The 25,780-nt window shown below is 46.7% G+C and overlaps 1 protein-coding gene across 12 annotated transcripts in view; it reads left to right on the plus strand.

Moving 5' to 3' along the window:
- Window positions 1–25,780, plus strand: part of Kcnj15 (potassium inwardly rectifying channel subfamily J member 15) — a 42,225-nt gene that overhangs the window by 10,834 nt on the left and 5,611 nt on the right. For 9 of the 12 annotated variants that reach the window (XM_042259602.2, XM_076549276.1, XM_015999864.3 and 6 more), the window contains one exon: window positions 24,422–24,519. The gene's annotated coding sequence lies outside the window, so the exon portion shown is untranslated. Of the gene's footprint in view, window positions 1–11,584; window positions 12,588–24,421; window positions 24,520–25,780 lie in introns of those variants that run through there. The other 3 variants (XM_076549278.1, XM_076549275.1, XM_076549280.1) reach the window with 2 other exon arrangements.

Raw genomic sequence — 25,780 nt, forward strand, 5'->3', positions numbered from 1 at the left:
AAAGATGAGAGAGTGAGGTGAAGAGATGAGAGTGAGGTAGAGAGATGAGAGAGAGGTGGAGAGATGAGAGAGAGATAAAGAGATGAGAGAGGTGGAGAGATGAGAGGTGGAGAGATGAGAGAGAGATAAAGAGATGAGAGAGATAAAGAGATGAGAGAGAGGTGGAGAGATGAGAGAGAGATAAAGAGATGAGAGAGAGGTGGAGATATGAGAGGTGGAGATATGAGAGAGAGGCAGGCCCCTAGGGTGTGGAGGAGGAACTGCTGAGGGTCACTCTGATGAGACAGGCAGCCTGGCCCCATGCGGTTTCTGGTCCCTGGAGTCCAGGCATCCCTGATGTGAATTCCCGGTGTCAGCACTGCAGGCACCAGTCAGGTGTTTCAGACATGGTGGAAGTGGTCCACGAGGATAGATTTCCCTCAGCAGTCTGGGCCCCACCCTTCCCTTTACCCTCATCCTCTTCCTTTCCCAGCAAGCAGAGTGCATGCTCGTTCCTTGGGTTAGTTTCAGAGAGAAGGTGTGAGTTGGAGAAAGAAGGCCTGGACGGGTCTCCACTCACAGGGGCAGCTTCATCGGGGTGAGCTATCTACCTTTCCCTACTGGAAAATCCCACAGAAATGCCCAGCACAGGGGTGACGAGAGGCGCATGGGATGATTTTAGTTGAAAGTGTTGGTAGCCACAGTCTTGTGTTATATGAACTGATAGGGAACAAATGTCCTCACATGACCAGAAAGATAATTGCTAACTTCCCCCCTCCTAGGACCCAAGTCCCTTATTAAACAGTTCTGACTTAAAAAAAAAAAATTACACAAAGAAATCCTAAATTATTACTCTTACAAAATGTTTAAGAAGTGTCTTTAACCTATAAAGGGTATCACAGGGCTGGGGACATGGCTTTTTGGTAAAGTGCATACCTTGCACCATGAAGACCTAAGTTTTACCCTCAGAATCCATGTTAAAACAATGGGAGACCCTGTTTCAAATGATAATAATTTGAGGAAGGGCACCCAAGTGTGTCACACACACACAAGGTATCATGGCCACATCACCACCGAAACTGACAAACAAGAGAGAACTGATTAGCTGGCTTCTTTCTGGAAGCACTGTTGTTTTCTATGCAAAAATGAGTTAGCTATTGTTCTTCTCATTCTTCGGGAGCCTTCCTTCTTGTCTGCGAAGAATGCACAGAGGCCTTTGGAAGGTAACGCGCCTGTGTTTTAGTTAGAGAAACGAGTGACAAAGAGTAAAAGTCTGAACTTGGCACGCAAGTGAGCCGTGCTCTGGAATCCGGGTGGGTCTAGGAAAAAGCACAGACCTCAGTGGAAAACAGAGATGGGTGTGCAGGAAACCCCCATAAACTATAAACTGGCTGCATTCTGTTCGCGCTGGGATGGAGAGAAACCTCAAGGCGGTTAGAAATGAGGAGCAAGAACACCACGTACCTCCGGCTCTCCAGGAGCCTCTCTGCTCCCCTGGGAATCGGAAGGAGGCTAACCACCAACAGCTTAGACGCATCCCCTGAACCTGAGCATTCAAGGCACCTACCATTGTAGCCTAAGTGGCTGGGAGCATGGGGAAGGGGAAGCTGGCCCTTCAACTCACCCTCACACCCGTCCCTTCTCTCCCTGTGAGGTCCTACTCAGTTGCCAAAGGGTTCTTCCTCATCTCATTGCAATGCCCCTTCTGGGAAAGCCAGTCTTTGCTTTTCCTATTAGCACCTCATTATCCATTCCCCCAAGACTCTGAGTCCCCCAGACTCTGATTTTCAACCTCATAAACATGGCCAAGTCTGCATTCCCCAAATTTCATCTTCTCGAGGCCGAGCAGGATTTCAATATGTCTGTGATGTGTCTGTGACTAGTGGTCACTGGTCTGCATCTGAATGTGCGTTTGGGGTAGATACCTTTGCATGCTCAGGAGACGACAAGTCCCTAGAGGACTGACGACATCTTGTGCTTGGCTACCACAGGGCCTGCTATCCTTTGCAGGGCCCAGCTCTGCGTCAGAGTTAGGTGGGGATCAATGGTTACCAACAGGTTTATTTGGCTTACAGATCATCCGTCATGAAGGGAAGCTAAGACAGAAACCTGGAAGCAGGAACGGAAGGCCACCTGCTGGCTGGGTCGTCCTAAAAATGGAGAGACCTACTGGGGAGGGGCTGGGGCAGGGACTCTGGACAAGTCTGGCTTTCCTTCTGCTCCATCCTTTGGAGACAGTGCAGTGGAGAAGGTTCACCTTCGCTGAAGTGGAGTGAGCTGCTAGGTGGCCCTAGAAAGCAGGTCCATAAGCATGAGCTAGGCAGACCTCTACGATGTGCTGTTTATATCTCAGTATCCATAATCTTTAGCAGCTGTCATTCCGTGCAAACTGCCTGTGTGCTATCCATGCAGGGCACTGTGGGACTAGACATGTAGAGCTCATGAGAGCCTGGTTAGGTTTTATTTCCTATTTAACTTTTATAAAGGTATTTTATTCTATGTGCTTGCGTTTTGTGGTGGTTTGGAAGGAAATGGCCCCCAGAGGGAGTGGCACTATTAGGAGATGTGACTTCGTTGGAGGAAGCGTGTCACTGTGGAGGTAGGCTTTGAGGTCTCATATTTGCTCAGGCCATGCCCAGTGTCTCAACCACTTCCTGTTGCCTGCACACTCTCAGCTACCTCTCCGGCACCATGTCTGCCTGCACACTGCCATGTCCCACCATGATGATAATGGACTGAACTTCTGAACTGTAAGCCACCCAATTAAATGTTCTCCTTTATAAGAGTTGCCATGGTCATAGTATCTCTTCACAGCAATAGAAACCCTAAGACAGGTTTCTTGCCTGAATGTGTGTCTGTGCACCATGTGTGTGCAGTGCCTATGGAGGCCAGAAGAGAGTGTTGGATCCACTTGAAATGAAAGCACTCACAATTATCAGCTACCACATGGGTTTAATAATTGGAATTGAACCTGTGTTCTCTAGAAGGGCAGCCAATGTTCTTAATTGCCAGGCCATCTCTCCAGCCCTTATTTCCAATATTTGAGAGGGATAAAAGAGGAGGTCTGTGTATTGCTCTGAGTCCATCTGAGCCCCTGGGGAAGAGGCACATTACCATAGCATCCTAACTCTAGAGAAGCCCCATTTGCTCTCAATTTTCATCAAGCAATCAGCCATTTTGCAAGTACCGGGGACTTAAAACATTCTTAATCATTTTCTAGATGGCCTGTGTCAATGTTCAATCCACCTCTCTACCAATTACCAGGAACAATTCTCCAGACCCCTGGAGATTCCTCCCAGCAGAATTTAGATTGTGTATTTTCAGAGGGCAATTTCTTTTAAAATCAGGTAGGTTCCTAAAACCCAGAGCTTTGACGGTATAGGTCTGGCACTGCATTTTTGAATATGGATAGCTAAACATTCGAAACAACCGTTAAAGATGCCAGTGGACACTCAGACTTTTCACCTTCACCATTCACCAGGCTGGAAGAGAACCCTGAGGTCATTTCGCCCAAACCTCTCATTTTACAGATGAGAAAAACGGGGCTAATTGATAGCCAGCAATGCTAAATTACAGCTCTTCTCCAGCCAGACAGCAGAGCCAGCGGGCTCCTCCGAGTGTTCCGTTAGTTTAGAGATTGCACAAGCTGACGAGTGAGCTATGACCCTAAGAATCCACCTTCTGTGGCTTGCAAGTGTTTATGTTTCTAACGTGGGGCTTGCAATCTCCTGCTGCGGTGACCTTTTGGGGCCTGCAGTCAGAGTGACTCATTTCTTCCATACTCAGCCAGCATTTTCAGGCTTCTCAGTATCTGTGAAGTATAACAGGTGAAACAAAGCGCAAGTTCACGCTTGGGACCATGACAAGACCCTGATCTTGGCCAAAGGCTTTCTTCACACTTGCTGCCTCCTACCTGTGATTCAGAGGGCAGCCTAAGTTTGTCCAGTGTCCTGGTTCCCTTGGCCCTCTTCCACCAAAGTACCTGTGTTCACACCCTTGAGTGGGAGTTGTTGTCCTCCTTGTTTGTTCCTGGGCGGGATCTCAAGTAGCCTAGGCTGGCTTCAAATTAGCTATGTAGTCAAGGATGACGTTGAACCTCTTCTCTCCACCACTCACGTTCCAGAACCAGAGACACGCTACTAGGCCCAGTTTCTGTGGCACTAGGAAGGAAAGCCAGGACTTGGTTACGCTGGGTTGGGACTCCACTAGGTGAGCTACATCCCATCCCCATCCCTCTTCAATGTGATCCCATCATTTCACATGAACAGAAACCCCACGAGAGCAAACATCTGCCAATGTCTAAGCTGCACACCACTGTGCATGTAGTGGGTTTGTTCTCTGAAGCAGGTGACTCTTCCTCTCCAACCCTTACCTCTGTGAGCATTAGTGCCTCTTTGTCTTCCATCAAACCCTCAACCAAGCAGCCTTCTTAGTTAGCTATTTGGGTAAACTTTCTAACCATCTGGTGGCTTCTGTTCTGGTCCCATTCTGGATAGCTCTCCTTCCTCTTGGTACAGCAGATCACTGGGCTTGTCTCACCTTCAGTACCCTTTCTCTGTGTTTCTTCCCCAGTTTCTCCATCGAATCAACAAGTCCAGAATCCTTCCCACTTCCAGTCACCCATCACCTCTTCATGTATAATATTCTGTGTGAATTTTACCTGATGGCAAACCAAGGGGAGGGTCTACCTGGGCTCTTGCACTGTTCATCCAAGTTCAGAATCCTCCAGATGATCTCCCAAGGGCACTCTCCTGGCCCTCAGTTCCCCCAGCTGTGAAAACCATTCTTCCTGTCTGTTGAACGATCAAACTCCCCAGCCTGGCCCCCGTCTCCTTAGGAAGGCCATTACTAGTGTGCCGTGCCCACAACCTGGCCTTGTTCTACCTTTGCTCGTGGTACCCCAGTGATTCTCAACCATGGATGCACATTAGAAACAAATAAGAGCTTTAAAAAAAGAAATGAGCAAGACTCAGGTCCAACCACATGCTCCCTCCAGGGGATTCTGATTTGATTGGCTTGTGCTGGTGTCTAATGAGCACCCTTACCAGCCAATGGAGAACACTGCACATTCTTCACCAACCCAAATGTTTGCCTGGGTGATCGCTCCCTTGTGGCAAGGCTTTTTCTCCTGTCTCTTCTTTGCTGTAAGAAGTTTGCATACCCTTCTTTGACTCTTTGAGTTGAAACAAATCTGACTTCCTCCTGGGAATCCCCACTCTTCTCCACTGATGACATTCATTCAAGCATACGCAGCCAACTCTGTGTCAGAGGCAATGTGGAGGTGCAGACCAGATCATTATCCCTTTTCACAACCTTTTGAAATAAGTGAGACACGTGAAACAGGGAATGCTGAATTTTATCATAGAAATGGATAAGCATCCATGAGTAAATGGCAACTATTTAGACATGAAGGGTCTGTTGTGCTAGGTATAAAAACAATGTCATACAGGGCATCTCCTCTACCTGATGATGTATGTTTGAGTGTTTGAACATTATCATATTCATCTTTAAGTACTTGAAAGACCAAAAACTGTTAAATGCTTTTAGAATGAATGAGCAAACAAAAGAATAATGTTTTGGAGGTGAGGCCTAACTGGGAAAGAATGGAATTTCTGAGAAAATAGCACCATAGTTCAGAGTTTAAGGCAGGAGTAAGAGGTTCCACCAAGGCTCAAATCAAAGATTCATATCATAATTTGCAGTCCTAAATCATTATCCGATTTCTACCAACCCCTACCTTCCTGCAGTGTTTTTAAAGTGAGAATGAGAATAGCACATTTAAACTAGGTCCTGGGCTGGAGAGATGGCTCAGCCGTTAAAGGCTAGGCTCACAACCAAAAATTTAAAACTAGGTCCCATTTCTAGCGACTAAGAAGTCAAAGCCCCCCTTGACATTAGGAAATAAATACTGGAGATGAAAAGTGATACTTAGGTGGATAGTGGAAAGAATTGAGGAGCATTAAGAGAAACCCACCCAACAGACCCGCAGGCCTTCCCTCCTTCTCCCTTGACCTTGACACGATTCCCAAGTTGAACTCTTGGGCTTCTTAAAAGTGTTATTGATAAGGCTATTTTAACGGTCGCCTATGAGTGTAGCAGTGTTTTCGGTGCTAATTTTCTGTAGATGTGCTTTTCGGTGGAGGCATGCAAAGTAAGTGAATGATGAGCTGGTGTGCATATAAAGGCTGATGCTTTCCTCGGTCAAAACCCCTGATCAAACACAGCCTAAGAAAGGACAACATTCTTAGGAGAGAAGCTGCCTCTAAATGTTGCTGGGCTCGCACTCTCAGAACACCAGTGACACCTTCAAGAGTGTCTGAATCAAGATGGATAAAAATACATGCTTCTTAATTCAGAGGATACTGGCACCACGAAAACTCATTTCTCAGAGAGTCATAGCAATGTGCAAGCACAGGACATTTCAAAGTCAGAAATTTAGAAAACTTTGCATGCAGTGATAAGGGCATAGGAACCACTCATGTGTTCTTTGTCATGCTTTTGATGGTAATTTATGTTTCATCTTATGAATTGACTAATAATCCATTTCCTGGTTCATGTGTTGACACATTTCTAGAGTCATGAGTCATAAAAACAGTTTTGGAGAGACCAATCCTATGCCAGGGTCTGCTACTGAGAGCACAGGATGAACTCAGCCTAACCCATGTCCTTGAAGGGTGGGTCCCCTGTCATCCAAAAAGGAGGAGCACAAAGCCCTAGAGCATTAGGCTGCGGGAGTGATGGCGGTGATGTCACACTCCCTGGTGGTGAATGGGAAAGAGAGCTCTTCACTGAGTCTGCGCTGGGAGTCAGGGGGAACAAGCACCGATGACAGCTGGAGGGGACTTGATATCAGCATGGTTGTCATTTCACACAGGGAAGACAGTAGGCGACGTAACAGGTTGAAAGAGACAAGGTGACTTGGACTGTGAGAAGCAACTCCAGAGATATGGCCAAAATGGTAGGGGTCTAGATGAAAGAGATCTGTAATATGGGTGCAGAAGTTGAGAGTTCATAAAATAGGAGATGAGGAACAATGAGGCTGAACCAGGGTAGACTGGGATGGGAGGCTACAGGTCCTTATCCACACAGAGGTTCTCATTTTTGAAAAACCGTTTTTGCATTTTAGAAAAATTGACTATAAAAGGGGGATGGCATGAAGAGGGTCAGTAGAAGCCAGAGGAATAGCAGCCAACATGCTAAAATAATTAGCAGAGAAGACACATGGGGTCTGCACCAGGATATTTTCAAAAGAATAGAGAATCAGGGATGGGAACAAGATTGCACAGGAGGTAAAACAAGATTACAGGGCTATGGGCCCTAAGGAGGGGAGATGAAGATGAACTCCTGCTTCTGGCTTGCATGACCACGGGGCCGTTCAAAGAACATGGAACAATAGTAGGTTCAAGGGAAAGGTTGATGACTTCCCCTTTGGTGACTTCACACCATAGCCTCCAGGGAATGCTGACATCTTCCATCAGCAAAGAGTATGTATGGTACAGAAACAGATATCAGTCGCTCCCTTGACTCAGCTCCTAACTGTAGCTGATATGTAGTAGACACATTCATTATGAGACTCTGAGCTACTACTCCACAAGCGGCAAGTTCAAGTTCCCTTTCCTTTTATTCATTCATGCACGCACTCTACATACACTACAACTCTGCTGTGTTCTGGGCCCAGGCACATATAGTATAAGTTGTTGACACTCCAGCGAGAAACTCTGAGCTATGGTGGAGGTAGGGCTGGCTTTGGAGACAAACAGACCAAGGTCTAGGCATGATCTCAGGTCAACTCTTAAGTTTATCTGGGCCTCCATTTACGTATTTTTATCAGAATTTTACCAGTCGTTCTGAAATTTGGAGTTAGAAGTATCCACACTGTCAACACAGTGCTGGATGCCTGTACATTCTCACCTCTCAGGTTGCTAATTACCTTATTCTATATAGTCATGGAAGCAAGCAATTCCACATGCTGAGCTGAGGGTTCTTGGAGATAAAAGCACAGTCAAGCATGGAGGGAAGGCATTGAACACATCACCACAACTAAGGAAAGCACCTGCCTAGAAAGATCAGTGTCTCAAAACAGAATCTGAAAAAATCAGGGGCGGGGCAGGAAGGAGGAGGGCTTTGCAGAAGGGAGACCACGGTGAAAGGGTGAGAGGCATTGTCAGTCAACAGGGCCAGCTCATCGGGACAGCTGTGAGTCACTCAGCTTGTGTAGGCAGAGGGCTGAGGAATGGTTGGTGCCAAGGCCAGCAGATGGGGTCTTATATCCATGTTCAAAAGCCCAGGAGTGAAGTTTTGATTGGCAGATGGTGGATGCTGCTGAGCTGGACAGCCAATGGCTTTACGGGGACCAGTGAAGCTGCAGAATGCAGAACATTCTTAAAGGAAGATAACTTGAGACAGGAACCTCAAGTGAGAGGCTATTGTCATCAAAGTACGAAGTGATGGGTTTTACACCAGAAGAACCTACTAACTGGGGACTTAAAAATGTTTAAAAGTGTAGAAAGTTTCAAAATGCAAAACTTGAATGTGCCCCACACGCCAAGCCCTGTGGGAAGTCTGTGCTAGTGAAGAGAGGTGTAACCACACCCTGCCAAAGTCTGGAGCCTCCCCCAGCTCATAGATGCCAATCTTTGGCCCACACAGCCTGAGCATTGTTCTCCTTGAATCTTCTCCTTATACTATGTGCTGAGGATAAAGTCCTTCCTTCTATCATTAGCCTATGTTTTTTCTTTGTTATAATTCCTTTAACAAACTAGTACAACTATTTTCTAGAAGCAAAGCCAGGAGAGCAGGGCCAGCTATAGATCCATGTTCAAAAGGTCAAGAGTGAAGTGTCAACTACCAGCCCTAACCTAGACATTTGTGGGCTCTAGAGGGATCACTGCGGTTCCACTATGCAGAACATTCTAGAAGGAAGATGACTTGAGACAAGGACCTCAGGTATGAGCCTGTTGGAGTTTCACCAGAACTAACACAACCAGAGATGACTGGAAGTTGCAGAACTGTGAAGGAGTGCCGGCAGTTGTCTGGGGGATGGCCAAGTTCATGCTGTGGAGCAAACTAAGAATAAGCAGCTGGAAAAGACAGAAGACTGATCTGCAGAGAAAGTGAAACAGCTCCCTTCAGGACGGGAGGGGACCCAGAGCTGAGAGTCCATGAGATGGAACCTCTGTTGAGTGTCCTGTGGAAGGCCCACGAGTCCTCCTTTTCCCTTACTGGAAGTCCTCACAGCCCCAAGACAGGTATCTTGGGTTTTATTTTCATCTCATCTCATCTAGTCTGTTGGTCTAGCAATGACAAAACCAACTGGAAGAAGTGGGGCCACCAGAACCATTGTGAAGGCATTGCCAAGGATTGCCAACCGCAGTCCCAGGCCCAGATCCACCTCCAAAGTGGGAGCTCTCGTCTGCAGATCCAAGCAAGAATATGGGCACTGACCAACTAGCTTTTATAAGAGTAAACTCATTTCAACCAGTAAACACTATGTTCTTCAGCCACTTCCATCACTCATGGGCTTCTTCCGTCTTAATATCATCTTCCCAGACACCGAATGATTGGAGGGTGGCACTCTTCTGCTTTGTTTCAGCTTCTGTGAGCTGTGGACCCAACTTTGGTGGTACTCACTCCCATATTGTTTCATTTCCCACTACATCCAGTTCCACAGTAGAGCATCTACGTTATTTAAAAATTTATTTCCAGGTCTAGGGCAATAGCTCGGTTGCTTAAGTGTTTGCCTCGCAAGCATCAAGACCTGAGTTTGATCTTCCAGAAACACCCAAGAAAGCAGTGTAGTGGCTCATTCAGTCTCCACAGTGGGAAAGCAGAGACAGGGGCATGCCTGGGTATCTCTGTGTAACCCACCTTGTCTATTTGGCAAACTCTAGACCACTGAGAAATCTTGTCTTAAAAACCAAGGTACATGGCACCTGAGGAGCAACGATCAATGTTATCCTCTGGTCTCCATGTATACCCACACACAAGTGCACATGCATCCCCACACATGTAAACACACACACACACACACACACGCACGCACGCACGCACGCACGCACGCACGCATGCACACACATGCATGAGAACAAATCTCCTTTTCAACTGCTTTTGCAAAATGCATACATATAAAACAAAACAAAAGTAATCTTTGGGAAGCTGTCATAGGGCACACAAACGTGAATTGAGAGTTGATTCATTTAGTCTGTGATGCTGGGTCTGTGTGTGTGCGCATGTGCGTGCGTGTGTGCGTGCGTGCGTGCGTGCGTGCGTGTGTGTGTGTGTGTGTGTGTGTGTGTGTGTGTGTGATGCTTCTCCTCTCATATTGGATGAAGAGGACCTGTCTTCCCTCCCTCACAGTGTGAGTCTCATCTGGTGACTTCTGCAGCCAGCACTAGTCAGAGTGACTGAACCAGAGCTGCCTGTCCTGACTCAGCACTCGCAGCTTGGTGTGATCCCCACAGGAGCTGCGTGACCAGGAGAGGTCAAGACCTCAGTCTCCAGCTATGTTCCCCAGCGGGAAAGCTCTTACATTAGAGCCGGCCCTGGGAAGGAGTTGCTGACTACAGGATCCTTATATAACACTGCACAGTGACATACAAATGATGCTTTCAGCCTTAACATTCTCCAGAGAGAAAGCCTTCTGTTCAAGCAGATTTCCCTCAAGGCCCTTCCTTATAGGGATCTGTGGCAGAGCCAACCTCTGTGTCTCTGTGCCGTGATTTATGGGTTGAACTACCTTCCCTTTTGTGCTTGGGGTGACACTAGTATCTGCCACCCACAGGAGGAATGGGAAGTCAGCCACTCAGGTCCCTTCCTGTGTCATGTGTGCTGTGGTTCAGATGGGGACCCAGGCTCACCACTGTGCTGTGTGAGCTGTGGCCCTTCAGCCCTAGTTGGCATCACATGGGGTCAGTGGGAGCCGAAGCTCCTCAGACATCAGCCAAGAAATTCTGAATAAGAATTTTCATGCTAAGGGATTCCCAGGAAATGGGTGCATATTTTGAAACTCAGTGACCATTTGTCTCTAAAGCAATGGGTTCACCAGGCTTGGTGGCTCATGACTATAATCCCAGTATTCAGAAGTCAGAGGCAGGAGGGACACCGTGATTTCAGTTCCAGGACACTGTAGGCTGCATAGCTAGACCCTATCTCAAAAAAATATTAAATATACATACACATATGATTGAAATATTTATGATCATTCATCTCCCCTGACCAAGATTTGAGATTCACATACATGATATATAAAGATTCTTATCTTAATGGACTTGTATGTCCACTTAAAACCACATATGATGTATGAGCATTTAAAGGAATAAAAACTGAGTAGGAGTCACTCTGCTATTCATCTCTATAACCACCTGCATTCCACTTCTCCATGCTAGAGACACCTGGGCTAAGCGGGCAGAGCACAAAGTAGAACCCAGCCCTCTGGATACACAGATTGACACTCTATGTATGTGCTCTTCATGGAACACAAATCGGGAGACTTATCAGGCTAAGCTGGATGCACTTATGCCAATCAATTGGAGGAATATACAAATAATTTTCTCTCCAAGCATGTGCTTGCGCTGTCACTTGGTGTATGAAATCTAGATCTTTGTTTCTGGTTGATCACTCCAGTCAGTGAAGGGTCCCCTGTGTGCTTAGCTGTGGATCCATGTTCTCACTGAGCTGGAACACTGGGTATGGTTTCTGTTATGAACCAGGGATCTCTTGAGTTCACTCAGACAGCAGCTCTGCCCACCTTGGTCTTCCCTTAAATGTTAAGTCCCTCACGTGTCAAGTTTTATCTTTAGCATTAGTGATTTGAAAAGGGATTAAGGACTAGGCAGAGGTCTCTCTCAATAAAGTGTTTGCGACACACGCACAAACACCTGAATTTGATCCCCAGGACCCACATAAAAGCAAGCTGGGCTAATGATCTGCATCTATAATTCCGGTGCTAGGCGGTAGAGACGGGTGAATCCCGGGGCCTGCTGACCAGCTCAGAGACTGACTCAGCAGTGTGCTTCCAGGTTCAGGGGGAGACTCTGTATCAAGAGATAAGACAAGCAGTGATCGAGGAAGACACACACATCAACCTTTGGACTTCATACACACATGCACACACGTGCACCCGCACACCTACATGTACACACACACACACAGAAGATGAACTGAACCCCCATCCATCCAGAACCCATCTTTTAGTATAAAAGAACATTCCAGAGCAGAGTTCTACAGCAGCAGAGTGAAGCCCTCACGAGATACTGACAACAGGCAAAGGCCAAGAACAGGAACAAGAGAGTCTGCCTAGAATCAGGGGCGTTGTTTCCGCTGGGCTGTGAGGAATGAATAGGAGTTTGCAAGAAGCAGAAAGATCTCTGGAGTAACTGACCTGCCTGAGCAAAGGCCTGGAGCAGGAATCTGCTTTATCAGCACCGCCTCTGGGCCAAGTGCAGACTCCTCAGCCAATTAGAGGATGCCTTAAGCTAACATAAAATAATAGTCCTCGCTGCTCACTGCAAACTAAGCTCTTGGACTTGAACAACTGGAACATGTCTGAGAGTAAATGATTCCACAGATTTGGCTATAGCATGGTGTGGAAAGTTTCTCAGCTGGACACTGTAAGTACATCTCGTTTACAGTAATATCTGGACAGACTGAGAATGAGCCGTGCCGGGGAAATTGAATTTTCAGATTAACGGCATAAAATGGAAAGTCTGGTTGGAAATCCTTTCTAATTGTGTTTCCTTTGAAGAGATGAGTGCTGTTGGCGTCGTAAATCCATCTCACTTTAATCTTACCTGGAGAAGCAGAGAGCGAGCGAGCACACTGTGTATTCAGCCTTCCCAATTGCTTTTTATAAGACATATTAGAACCAGACACAGTGGTGCGTGCCTGTCATCCCAGAACTGGGGATATAGAGGCAGGGTGATTACTACGAGTTAAGGCTAGCCTGGTCCACTTTGTCAGTTTGATACCAGCTATCCCATCATCTCTGAGACCTCATCTTCCTCATTCTGTGCCCCCCAGCTGTGCCCCAATCACCCCCTGACTCTATGGGAACCCGCAGCTCACAGGTTCTCATTTCTCCCAAGCAGCTAGCATCAGCCTGGTCTATACATCGGTCATTTCAGCTTGAATTACTGGAAGTGCTAATCAGTCAGGATGTCAGTATCTAGGTTTGCCAGACCATTCTCCATGGTTTCAAAAGCAATCACCTGGTGAGCATGTTAAATCTTGTCTTTCCTTTGACTAAAACTTGAGAAGTTCCTCATTCTCCCAAGATGAAGACATGACAGTCCTCAAGGAGCTTGGAAGGCCCTGACTTTCACCTGGACCCTCTCCCCTCCCTGAGACCCACCTTCTTTCTGGAAGGTGCCAAGCTTCATCTACCAGGGGCTTTGCCATGGACACCCAGTTCTCACTTGTCTGGAAGTTCTTCCATTTCTTCACTCTTCCTTGGAAAACTTTCCAGGAACCCCAAACTAGAATACACCCTATGCCCATGTTCTTTCCTGTCTTCCAGTCTCCCTCCCCAGCACAACCATGTCCATCTTTGAATGGAGGTCTAATGGCTTATGCAAGGCCTTACTTCCCTGTCTCCTTCTAAGCTAGAGAACAAAGACAGTGACTTGTATTCACTGCTGGGTCCCATGAAGCATTCAGCTCATAGTGGGTACACAGGAAGTTCTTGCTGCAGATGAACAAATAATGAAGAATTGAAATGTCTTTTCAGTCTGTCATGTGTTTTGATCTGTGTGTTTTTAGATGCTGTAGATGATGGGTTCTTGTGGACCTCTGAGAACTTCGCAGACATAGAATTCTCTACACTTCCTCTGTGGTGAATGTGATTTCCTTTTGGCCAGTGGTCTTCTGTGTGTTTCTTTTACTGTGGGTCTGTAAAAGTGACAGTCAATTCTCTTGTGATAACTTGGTATGGCAGATAGATTTCAACCTCTCACCGTCTCTGAGGTACAGGAACTATCATGATCTCCATTCTGTACTTGAGGACACCAAGTCTTAGAGGGTTAAGAATCTGTCCAAAGTCACACAGCTAGTGTCGATAGGAACAGAGTACTCTGCCCTTCTTTACACTACAATGCTCAATGCATCTTTAAGTACAGAGGATGTTATGCTCAACTTGACTTCTGAAGGAGAAGTGGGATGAGCCAACAGCGGAAGAAAGGAGAACCTTCAGGAAAGAATCAAGTGTTCCCAGACACGGAGCCCTGAGGGCACTGAGCTATTCTGGAAGAGGCAAGCACAAAGCTGGAAGCCAGGCTCATTCTAGAGAGAGCAAAGCTGAAGAGTGAGCATCAGCAAGGGCTGAGCAGCAGGCACAGTGCCTTCTGAAGTTTTCTTGGGATCTGTCCGGCTGCCAGTGAGAGCCACCGGAAGATTTGTGAAGAGCAGCCCCGTGTGTGCGGGCGCTCTGCAGGAAGAGGATGCTTTCTCCTTCCTGGAAAGAGCTTTGCTGCACCCATAGTCACCTAAACCTGTGTAGGACTCTGTGGTACTTTAAAACTACAGCTCCCTGGTTCTTAGAAACACCACGTAACATTATGAAGACCAATGATGACGTATGTATCTCAGCTGTTTTCTGTCATTTCCTCATTCGTTTCCATGTCAGAACAAAGAGTGCCATGACTTCTGGAGCAGTAGGTGTTGGACCACTTCTCTTGGGTGTGAGCCCAACATATTGATGTAATGTCCATATTGGAAGTGGGATTAATTTTGGTTATTTATTTATTTTTAAAGGTTTTGTTATATTTCATGATGTGTGTGTGTGGTGTGTGTGTGTGTGTGTGTGTGTGTGTGTGTGTGTGTGCAAGTGCCACAGCACATGGGTGGAGGTCAGAGGGCAACTTGCAGGAGCTGGTTCTCTCCTTCTACAATGTAGGTCCCACAGGTTGAAGCCATATCATCACACCTGGCAGCAAAGATTCACGCCGTACTTATATAAAATAAATACTGTATTAGATATCTGTCTGGGTCTTTGGGGAAAGTAAACCATGAAGCCTGGAACAGGTTGACTGACTGACTGACACTATCAGAATTGTTGCATTCAGAATGTATGTCTGAATTTAAATCCAGCTCCACCGTGCCTGGTGAACTAGAGAGGGTCTCCGACGCGGGGAGAAGGAGAGCTCTTTGTTTGCAGTGACTTCACAAGAACTGCTGTCTCCTTCACTCTCAAGTGTGCAGCCAACTAAGCTGCATTGGCCCCAACAGTGCCCTGCCGCAGTGACAGCCGCACACCACCATCCGCTGGCTCCCAGTGATTCTGAACGACCGTCTCTGTTCACTGCACTTCAGAACAATAGCTTTTACTTAATGACTGTGAAGATAGACTTTTGCACAGTGACTTACCTCAGAATTGTAAGGCATGTGTTTTAACAGTGATGCTGTTGTTAGTAATCTTCGTGGTGTGCCTTTATCTACTTAAATGTTATGTTCCAAGAAGGTAATCATGTGTCTATCTAGCTCACCAAAATACCATAATACCATAATACAAAAAGTGGTTCAGAACCAGGCGCCATGGTGCACACCTTAATCCCAGCACTCAGGAGGCAAAGGAAGGCGGATCTCTGTGAGTTCGAGGCCAGCCTGGTCTACAGACCGAGTTCCAGGACAGCTAGGGCTCTTATACAGAGAAACCCTGTTTCGAAACCACCCCCCCAAATGTGGTTCAGAACCCCTGAACCAAATTGTCAAAAATGAGAACAGAGCTGGGGAACATGAGTCAGTTGGTTAGATGCTTACATAGCATGCGCAGAGTCCCAGTTTCAGTCCCTAGCACCTCAGAAACCTGGCATGGTGGCACATGCCTGCAACCCCCAAAACATACAAAAGAAACTTGATTGCCAGCATGCAGGCTCTTCTGAGAACCATGCAGAAAAAGGCTGCATCCTGATCCCACAGTGCCACAATGCCCGCAATTGTTTTCAGAGTTTCTAGTACCAGGATGCTGTTTTTCCAAGAAGATGGTCTATGTACAAAACCTTGTTCTTACATGTTTAGGCCTTCTGATCTACTCTGGAGAGTAGATTTGTTGTTCCCTAAGGATATGAGATTTTCCAAATAAAAATAAGGACCTGTGTGCCATCTCTATGTCTATATGCAACACATAGAGTACATACATATCCATGCATTTCAGATCAACCATGAGTAATTTTAGTATATCCATATTATTATTAAATATTACCATAGTTACAACAAAAAGTATTTGCTATCCATCTGAAATTCAAATTTAACTGAGCATCTTGTATCATATCTGGCAATCCTAACATGACCAAAATCGAGCCAACCGCCCCCCAGCTAATTAAGTACAGATGGCTTCGGTGTATTGTGTTTCCCTGTTTACTGATGCAGGTTAGTTAACTGCCAAAGGGCTAAGATTTTGATTGACCATGAAGGCATTTTGAAATTGGAAAACGACCCTGTCACTCAGAGCTCACACATGACTATGTGTACAAGAAGCCAACAGTTCAGACATACCCCTGTCCCTATCATCTTCCTCCATGATAGACTGTCGGTATGAACTGTGCTCCCCCGAGACCTGCGAGTTCCAGTTCCTGTGTCACAGACATGTGGTCAAAGCATGGACCAAGAACGAGACTGGGTTGTGAAACGTTTTGACACGGGTCCCGCTTCTAAATAACTTGGTTCCCAACCAAGCAAGAGTCAGTCATTTCCTTTGTCTGGAATACGATTCCCACTAGGATAATAACAAGGAGGAAAATCAACAAGGTGGGGGGGGGGACTTCAGGCACGATGGCAGGTGAATCACACTGAAATCCACTCATCACCATGTCATCACTCAGATCACAATTCCAATTGTTTTTTTTTTTTTTAAGAAAAAGTATGCTGAAGCCAGAAGAAAAGGACACCACATTTACAAGATGTGTCCTATGTTTCTATGTCTTTGTCACCTTAAAAGGAGAACAGATGCATTTGGGTGGTAAAAGGTTCTCTCCACCCAGGGGCTTCACAAGGGGGATTGCTTTAGGGGAATCAGTCTGAAGCGTTGTGAATTATGTAAGGATGCATGGTGAGAGGCGGCGCGGCCCACTCAAACGCTTTCAGAATCATCAGAAGAGCTGAGAACTGAGGAGAGCCGTCTCCGTGTCTGCTTCACACTTGCTGGCTTCCTCCCTGCGAGCTCCGGACTGCACCCGGTTTGCTGCTTCGTTAAAATACACAATATGAAATACTCGATTCCCCCCCAGGGCTGTCTGCAAAAACAAATGCCTTCCCTCCACTGTACTCGGGCACACTCAAGTCCAATAGTCCCCAAGGTTCTGCCTTTCCCCTTCCTTCACCACACAGCACCGTGTTTGAATTGATCCAGACAGAGTAGCCAGCGAGACCGACTGTGTGAGCCTCTTGGAGAAACACGTTCCCTGAAGAGAATATTTTGGGAAGTTAACACAACACTGTTTGCCTTAGGTTTTTTCCCCCCGCCAGACATAAATTTTCCTGTTTCGCCAATCACCTCACAACAATGCATGTCCAAGCCATGCTGTGATTAAAGGGGAGAGTATGCTTATTACCCACGTTCTCCACATGTTGGAGCAAGCGAGATGGAGGGTGGTAAACCAAAGGAAATTTCCACTTGCCCTTAGTTGCTGCACGTTCCGAGTCTATAAGAGAGCCTGCTGTTATTAAGAAAGAATGTTCAGCTGAAGTTGGTCACTCGTAACAACAGACAGATGTATAATGTTTTATTTGGGTTAGCTAGCTCTCCTGCAAATAAAAAGCCTAAAATTAAACCGTCTTTACAAAAATACACAGCAAATGATAGCTCTGACTTACTCTAGTGCTCAGATTCTTTGCCATGGAAAAATGGAAAATGAGCCTCTGCTGAACGTGGTATCCGTTCAGACTTGTCCCTGCTGGGGAGAGAAGAGGCTGAAGTTCTATGGAATGAAAAAAAATTAAAAGGAATCTGCATTGAGGAGTAAGGGTATAACTATGCAAACCACATTTAAGGATGGAAAACAATTTTTTTTAGTACTTATGGAATTTGAAAGAATAATTATGGAACAAAGACATAAGAAGAAAGCTAAATATTTGACCACAGAGGCAAATGGGTTCCTGACATGGTTACACGGGATGCAATATTGGGTATCAGTCACTGAAGGAACATTTGTTGCTCTCCCTGTGTCACTGGGTAAAGGATAAATTTCTCCAAGTCACCAAGCCACGCCTGCAATCTTTTGGGAAACTGAGTTCCCTTTAAGGCTCAAGTTCGTGGGAAGCATTTCCAGAAGTTTGGGCTTATTAGCTCAAGGGTGGGACCCACGGGAGGAGGGTGAGCTCCTGAGGGAAGCCGATGCTACAGTTGAGGGGTGCATACTCTTCAAGGCCTCCTGTGTTCAGTGAGGTGGACCGCTCATCTGGAGACATGTCATGTTAACCAGGAGTGGCATCTGCTCATGAGAAGGCCTGAGAGGCACAGTGTATTCCGACCCTAAGCCAGTTAGTTGCTGGCTGAAGAACCTTCAACAAATCCTTCACACTCTTGGATCCTCTTTTGGATCTGGGCAGTTTGGACAAGATCAGCATTCCCTCAAGTGCTCCCAAATGTCAGATCAAGGCTGGACTCTTGTGCTCAGGTGTGGTATGAGTAACTGCCACACACACTTCTTGTGGTACAGGAGGTAACCCTTGACCCCACAAAGGCAGAGCAGTGGAAGGATGCGGAGGTAAGCACATCTCTATGTGACTGCATCATTCTTGACTAAGAACTTGTAGCAGCCTGTCTTAACTAACAAAACATCCAAGCCGGTCTTCTACAGATGCCTTTAATGCTACTTTGCCTGTGCCATGCTTGAGTCAGATGATGCTTGGGTACCCATCTCTGGAGTCCTGCAATCTCTGCATGTCAGGCCTCCAGAGTTGTTATCCAGTGTGGCCCTGAGGGCCACAGAAGGATGGTGGCCATGCAAGGGAGGTACTTGGAGTAATTTTCAATGGAGTGCTCCCCAAAGCTCTTCAAGCTCTGTGTCGTTGTTGTTTATTTTCTTTTAAGGCAGTCCACTTGAGCTTCTGTTCTCTAGGAACACTTCTGGGACAACTGCCCCTTCCTGGCAGTCCCACGTGGCATGCTGAGCCCCATCAGTTCCCTGCCAGTTCCCCACCGTGTGTTCGCCTCCCCCATATTAGACTCTGTTCTCCAAGTGTGGCCTCAAGATTTGCAGCACTGGCACCCCTAGGAACTTTGACCTTTGGACTTTCTGGCTCCACACAAGCCAGTCTCCAGAGGTTAGAGGGCTCACAGACACATACCTAGGGTCTTTACCTGGAATGTGGTTGTAACAGAAGTAACTATGTTAGACGGTACATAGACACAACCTGGCAGGGCGTGAGTGATGAATCAATGATGGCTACTTACTCTATGATGGGTGCAATCATGCAGTACGTAGTAGTTTCATCGCAAGCCACTGACAGAAGACAGGTATCACCATGTCACTATGACGGTGTAGCTAAAAGGCCAGTGCCAAGGGCAGACAGGCCTGGTTCTCTGGACAAGGTCTTCTGTTTACTGGCTTTATGTATAGGCATAAATTACTTAATCTCTCCACTCTTAGGCTCCTCACTTAGAAAATACATTTTTTTTTCTTCAGCTGGTAAAGAGAACGATGAAATAAAAAGTGATGTTGCTTTGGAAAGTCCCCCTCCTGAAATCAAAGCTGTCAGTAGCACAGAGGTCAAGGCCTGGGGCACTCAGTGTGTCTGTCAGAGTACAGGTCACCACGCCATCAGATCCACAGATCAGAGGAAGGTTGGAAAGGAAGAAGGGTATCCCATGTGCCATGTTCTGAAGAGTCACCCTGTGTCTTGTACCTAAGTGCTGACTATGAAATGACCTCCTCCCCTAGCCTGTGCTTAGATCAGACACATCCATCTTCCTATTGACGTCTGGTTAGACTTCCACTGTTTCTCTGCTCCAAGTTCTCATCCTAGACCAGTATTTGTAGTTCCCATTAGGATGAGTTCAGATTTTTATGTCTTTCCCTTAAATTCTATTATCTTATAGGCTAACATAGAATCTGATACCAAATCTTGAAGTGAGGGCTTCTCTGGTGCCCATTTTCACCAGGCCTTGTCTCTGGAACCCAGAACTCTAAAGCCTCCATGACTCACACAAGTATCCCTTCTCACCTGTGACAAGTTAGCAGTGACTCTGCTATGGTCCAGCTCTGGGCATCTTCTTCCTCCTCCCCCTTCCCCAGAATAAGGAGCCATGAAACTGAAGAGCAGCCCAGCAGCATTGCAAGACCCATGTGCAGAAAATCACATGACCTTCCCACGCAGGAAGTAGAAGCACATTCAGCCCAACAGGACAGGCCTAGGTAAGGATCCTTTGCGGGATCCAGCAGAGAAATGCTGAGAATAACTGGAATCAACATCCAATCACGCACAGTAATCAGAACATGCTTCAGCTCCACTGTATAGACCACTACCTAGGAACCAGCTCGTGAATATGCTGGTGTGCTGTGCAAAGCAACTGGTGAGCTGCCCCATGTTGGTGAAGTTAAGAACTGGGTTCAGAACTCAGCCAGCCTTTGAAGTGAACGGTAGATGGTTTTGAAGAGGAGAGAATTTGGTACAGGGCTGTAGCAAAGATCTCCTGGTGTGTGTTTGTGTGACCTGTCACAGGGTCCAAAGAACAGCAAGCCTGGCTGGTTTTATTTTCAATTACTTTAAACCCTTTGAGTTCAGTGAACCCTGAACATATTCTTGTTAAGCACTTCGTCCTACTTAATATTTAAGCCTGCGTATACTTAACATGAAATTTAAACTGGGTAATCTTTGGACTTGTAGGTCATCAAAATACAAAAAACAAAAACCCAGTGTGTCAGAAACAGCTAATGTCTGAGAAAGCTTTTCAAGCAACTTTTTGTATCCACAAGAGGTTACATGTGGTCACAGTTTAAGTCAGACCCTTTGCATTTTGTTAGTCCAGAAAAGCTAGGTATTGAGTCAGGCTTTGGTCGCCGGCCCTTCCCACCACCCTTCTGTGAGCACATGGAACAGGGACACTAGAGACCTGACTGAACAGCAGGCCACTGCATCCCCGTAAAGGGAAAGCTGTGTTTTTCTTTTTTCTGCTGGTACACCCACCTTGTTTGTCCGCCATGGAATACAACATGATGTTTTCCCAAGATAAACACACAGAAACCTTACAAAATTCAATTAAAATAATTTCAAACCTTTAGGAAGTCCCAAAGCTATGCTAACTAGGAGGGGGAAGTGATTCTTAAATGAGTTTATTTTTCTTAAGAAAGTATCTGTGGCAGGTGGAAGATCATATTTTTGAGAATTAGAAAAAAAAAGTACTGTGTAAACAGGAGTGGGCTAGTAAAAATGATGGGTGAAAACTGTTGTTTGAGTTAAAAATATCTCTGTATTTAATTTTGGCCAGAATTATTTATATTATATCATAACATATATTTAGCCCCAAATATAAATAACGTATTTACATAATTAGTGTAGATTAATTTTAGCTAAAATTATTGGTACTGCACAAATAACTAATATATTATGATACTTATTTAATATAAATTGCATAACATATATATTTGGTATACATTTCATAATACATAATATACATATACTTTGTAATCTATATGTCTTATAAATGTAAAATAAATATAAACAATATGTCAGAGTTTTGACTAGGATCTTTATGTATTTCTGATTTTAAAAGTTTTGTCCCTGGCTCTGGACACCTGGGAGGTGGCATTTCATCTACAAGGATGGTGGAATTGGACATGCCTGAAGAACTATGCAGGTGTATTCAACACCTGGGCGACAGAGTATTAGTCAGCGTGCTGAGAGGAAGCAGAGAGAGTAAGGCTCATCCTAGTGGAGGAAAGCAGTGCGTCACACCGCGGTGGAAATAGCGCATGCTCCCAGAGCAGCAGCAGCAGCATGTGGGGGTTCATTAGACATACACAATGTAGGCTTCCCATCCTCCACGTGGTTGGAGGTCTGAACCCAGAGCGCTCTGCCAGGCTGGTAAAAAGGTGTGGTCCCAGGAGTACAGTACTGCCATGAGTCAGTGCTGGGGCGTGAATGAGTCACTTCTCCATGGCCGCTCTGTGTGTCTAGGTGTCTGGAAGGGCAAATGGTAGCACTCACCTTGGAGGACCATGGTGATGCATACCGAGAGCTCCGTGTAGAAAACACATGCTGAGGCGTGACTGCCATGTCAGGGTGTTCTGTTGGTGCTCCCCTGAACCACTGCGCTGTGGTTATCCAGATCTTTCTGACTTGATGCCTATCACTACATTATTTTAATCTAATCTGCGTCTTCTCCACTTGGGACGCTTCTAGCCCTGTTCCTGCCTCTTATTTCCTTACATGTTTCTTCTAAACGGCCCCCAGCTTCCTGGCCCTTCGCAGGTTGTTTGCTTGCAGCAGGGAATAGGCCCCAGTGCACTCTGCTTGGTTTCCCAGATCCTCCATTCTCACAAGACCTCTCTGTCAGGAGATGTTTCTTCCTGATGACTCTTCCCCAGTTCCCTGCCATCCTCGTCTCATCCCCAGAGCCACCAGACCAGCTGTCCTCTGTGCTTCATGCAGCCAAGTGCCTTCTGGACCGTACCTACTGTTCAGTTCAGTCCCAACCTGGAATTCTCTTTCCTTTGTCTTCAGAATAGAAATGGCATACTGCAGAATGAACTAACAAATTCACGCCCTGTGTCTTTCCTGGCTAGAAGTAGGAAAGGGCAATCCTGACTTCTCTATTCAATATCTTGAAGGACTCTGGTGAAGATATCACAGTTCTGAGAATTATAATCCCAACCTGTGAGCTTTGATAGCAAAAAAAAAAAAAAAAAAAAAAAAAAAAAAAAAAAAAAAAAAAAAAAAACAACCTGGGAAACTAAATGTTATTTCTAGAGACTAACACTGTGCGTATGGTTTTAGTAGGGTATTGCTTATCTGGAGGATTAAGAGAGATATTTCTATATCTAACTTGTGGAAAACTATTGATGTCTTAACAGGAGATAAGCCCTGTGGATTGCAGAACCACTAAGAAAAAGATCAAAGGCTATGGCATTAAAATGTATACAATGGGAGTGCAAGAAGCGATTTCTTTTTTAAATGTTATATGTGTATTTAATGTGTATGTGTGAGTTTGTGTGCACCACTGTGTATGCAGTGTCCATGGAGGCCAGAAGAGGGGATCCAAGCCCCTGAAACTGGAGTGACAGATGACTGTGAGCTGCCCTGTGGGTACAGAGAATCGAACCTGGGTCTTCTGAAATAGTAGCAAATGCTCCAAACTGCTGAACCATCTCTCTAGCCCCAAGAAGCACACTTCTTCAAAGGAGGCTGCAGAAGAGCAGATAAAGGAAATCAAGCACATGTTGTGAAATATAAACGCCGGTGAAGCAGACAGCTAAACCAATGAGCACCAAGCAGATTACCAGTCTTAGCAGAGCAAGGAGCAAGGGGCTGTCCTCCAACCAAGCAGTGGACACACTGAGATCCGGTCTGTGTGAGGCTGAGGGAGCGGACAGGAGGGAACATACCAACTATAAACCAGTAACTATGTAAATAACGACTGATCAGCAATAAGAAGCATGTGTACCTGAGTGAGGTGTAAAGATCGATAGAAAAAAAGCATAATAGGCAAGGTGGGTAGATGGAGGACGTAGGCAGTAGCCAGGTGGTAGGTGAAATGCAGATAGATAGTAGATTAATAGGTTATTTGATAGATGCTGTTGCATAAGTTATAGATTGATGATAGGTAGTGGATAAAAGATAGCAATATAAATGATAAATGATTAGCAAATCACACACACACACACACACACACACACACACACACACACACACACACACACAGTATTTCAGAAAAGAATAATGCAGAAGCACCTCGAGTTGGGTTTAGACGGGATCACATAGAGCAGAGGAGAAAGGGGATTTGGTGCATTGGGAAGAACACTGGTGTGTCTTCCACAGGCTTGGCGCCTCCTTCTTCTCCAGTGCAGCTCAGTCTGTCATTCCCTGAGATGGTCTCCACAGTCCTTCTTACCTAACTCTCTCTGAGTCAACAGGAGCAGTGTATTCGGTGGTGGGACTATTCTGGACTCTTCCCCTCCAGTGTGTGCTGTTTACTTCCTCCACACTTCCCCTTCCTGCCTCCTGCTCAGATCACTGTGGCCCGGGTGGGGGTGGGTTGACCCTTTCTCTCCAGCGCATTTTGCCAATGAGCTCCCTCCAGGGGCTGGATTCCCAGCAAGGGCTGTGGTGGTAACAACGGTTTCATTCTTGAAAAATTTTGGCCATTTAGCCTGTACTGGGCACTTGGCCAGATGGCCAGGGATTCAAAGGTAAATGCCACACCCTTTGCCTTGAGGGAATCTTCAGGGGCCATTTTTGGTGGGTGTTCTGGATCTACCTGTAAACAGCGTGTGTCTGTCCCTCTTTCTTTCAGGCCCTAGCAGAGGCCCATGGTAGCCAGGTGGGTGAAGGGGAGCAAGGACGTGCCACTTGCCCTGCAGAAGATTCCTGACCTACAGAGTGACTGACCAGGTAGAAAAGGGCTTGGAGGGTGGAGGGTTCCAGACTGGGGCCAGGGCTTGGAGGGAGGAGGGTTCCGGACTGGGGGCAGGGCTTAGAGGGCGGAGGGTTCCAGATTGGGGGCAGGGCTTAGAGGGCGGAGGGTTCCGGACTGGGGGCAGGGCTTGGAGGGCGGAGGGTTCCAGACTGGGGGCAGGGCTTAGAGAGCGGAGGGTTCCAGACTGGGGGCAGGGCTTAGAGGGCAGAGGGTTCCAGACTGAGGCCAGGACTTGGAGGGCGGAGGGTTCCAGACTGGGGGCAGGACTTAGAGGGCGGAGGATTCAGGACTGGGGGCAGGGGTCTGAGGGCGGAGGGTTCCAGACTGGGGGCAGGGCTTGGAGAGCAGAGGGTTCCAGACTGGGGGCAGGGCTTGGAGGACGGAGGGTTCCAGACTGGGGCCAGGGCTTGGAGGGCGGAGGAGATGGGCTTTTCCGAGACCCACGTCCCTTAGCTGTTGTCTTTCCCTCAGACAGGGAACCACACACTTCTGAACTATGCACTTGCAGAGGCCCGGGGTCCCAAACCCCGACTGCTAGGAAGCGCTGCTCCTGCCACTGACCCCAGAACCAGGTGCTCAGGCTTGGAGCCAGCAAGCGCTTAGCAGAAACAGGAAGGCACTCAGTTCATCTCGAGCCAGGTCAAGTCCTCAGCAAGGACAAGGGAGAAACAGAAGCCCCACAGTGCTACTTTCCAGGGAACGAGGCCACAGTCCCCAGAGTCTGCAGACTGCTGTAGGGCGGGTATCTCTTCTGTATGCAGGACAATCATGTTTCACAGTCCCTAGAGTCTGGAGACTGCTGTAAGGCGGGCATCTCTTCTGTATGCAGGACAATCATGTTTCACAGTCCCCAGAGTCTGGAGACTGCTGTAGGGCGGGCATCTCTTCTGTATGCAGGACAATCATGTTTCACAGTCCCCAGAGTCTGGAGACTGCTGTAGGGCGGGCATCTCTTCTGTATGCAGGACACTCACATTTCACTTGTCCTGGAAAACTTAAACCCTTGTTTTGGTTTCAGTGGACTGAGTGGCATGCATGTCCACCACCGCTTTCTTTCCTCTGTCTTTCTCCTGAAGTACATCCCGTCACTTGCACGTAAGCTGTGTTTACCTTCAGCAGGGCTCTGTCACCAGCTTGTCGCCACACTCAGGCATGCCAGTGTGCTCTTTCCAAGGCTCCGTGGGGTTGGTTTTTTCCTCCTTATGGACTAAGAAGTGTTGTTCAGGGTACAAGAAG

This window comes from Peromyscus maniculatus, chromosome 12, assembly GCF_049852395.1.
Source record: "Peromyscus maniculatus bairdii isolate BWxNUB_F1_BW_parent chromosome 12, HU_Pman_BW_mat_3.1, whole genome shotgun sequence".
NCBI classification, from domain to species: Eukaryota; Metazoa; Chordata; class Mammalia; order Rodentia; family Cricetidae; genus Peromyscus; species Peromyscus maniculatus.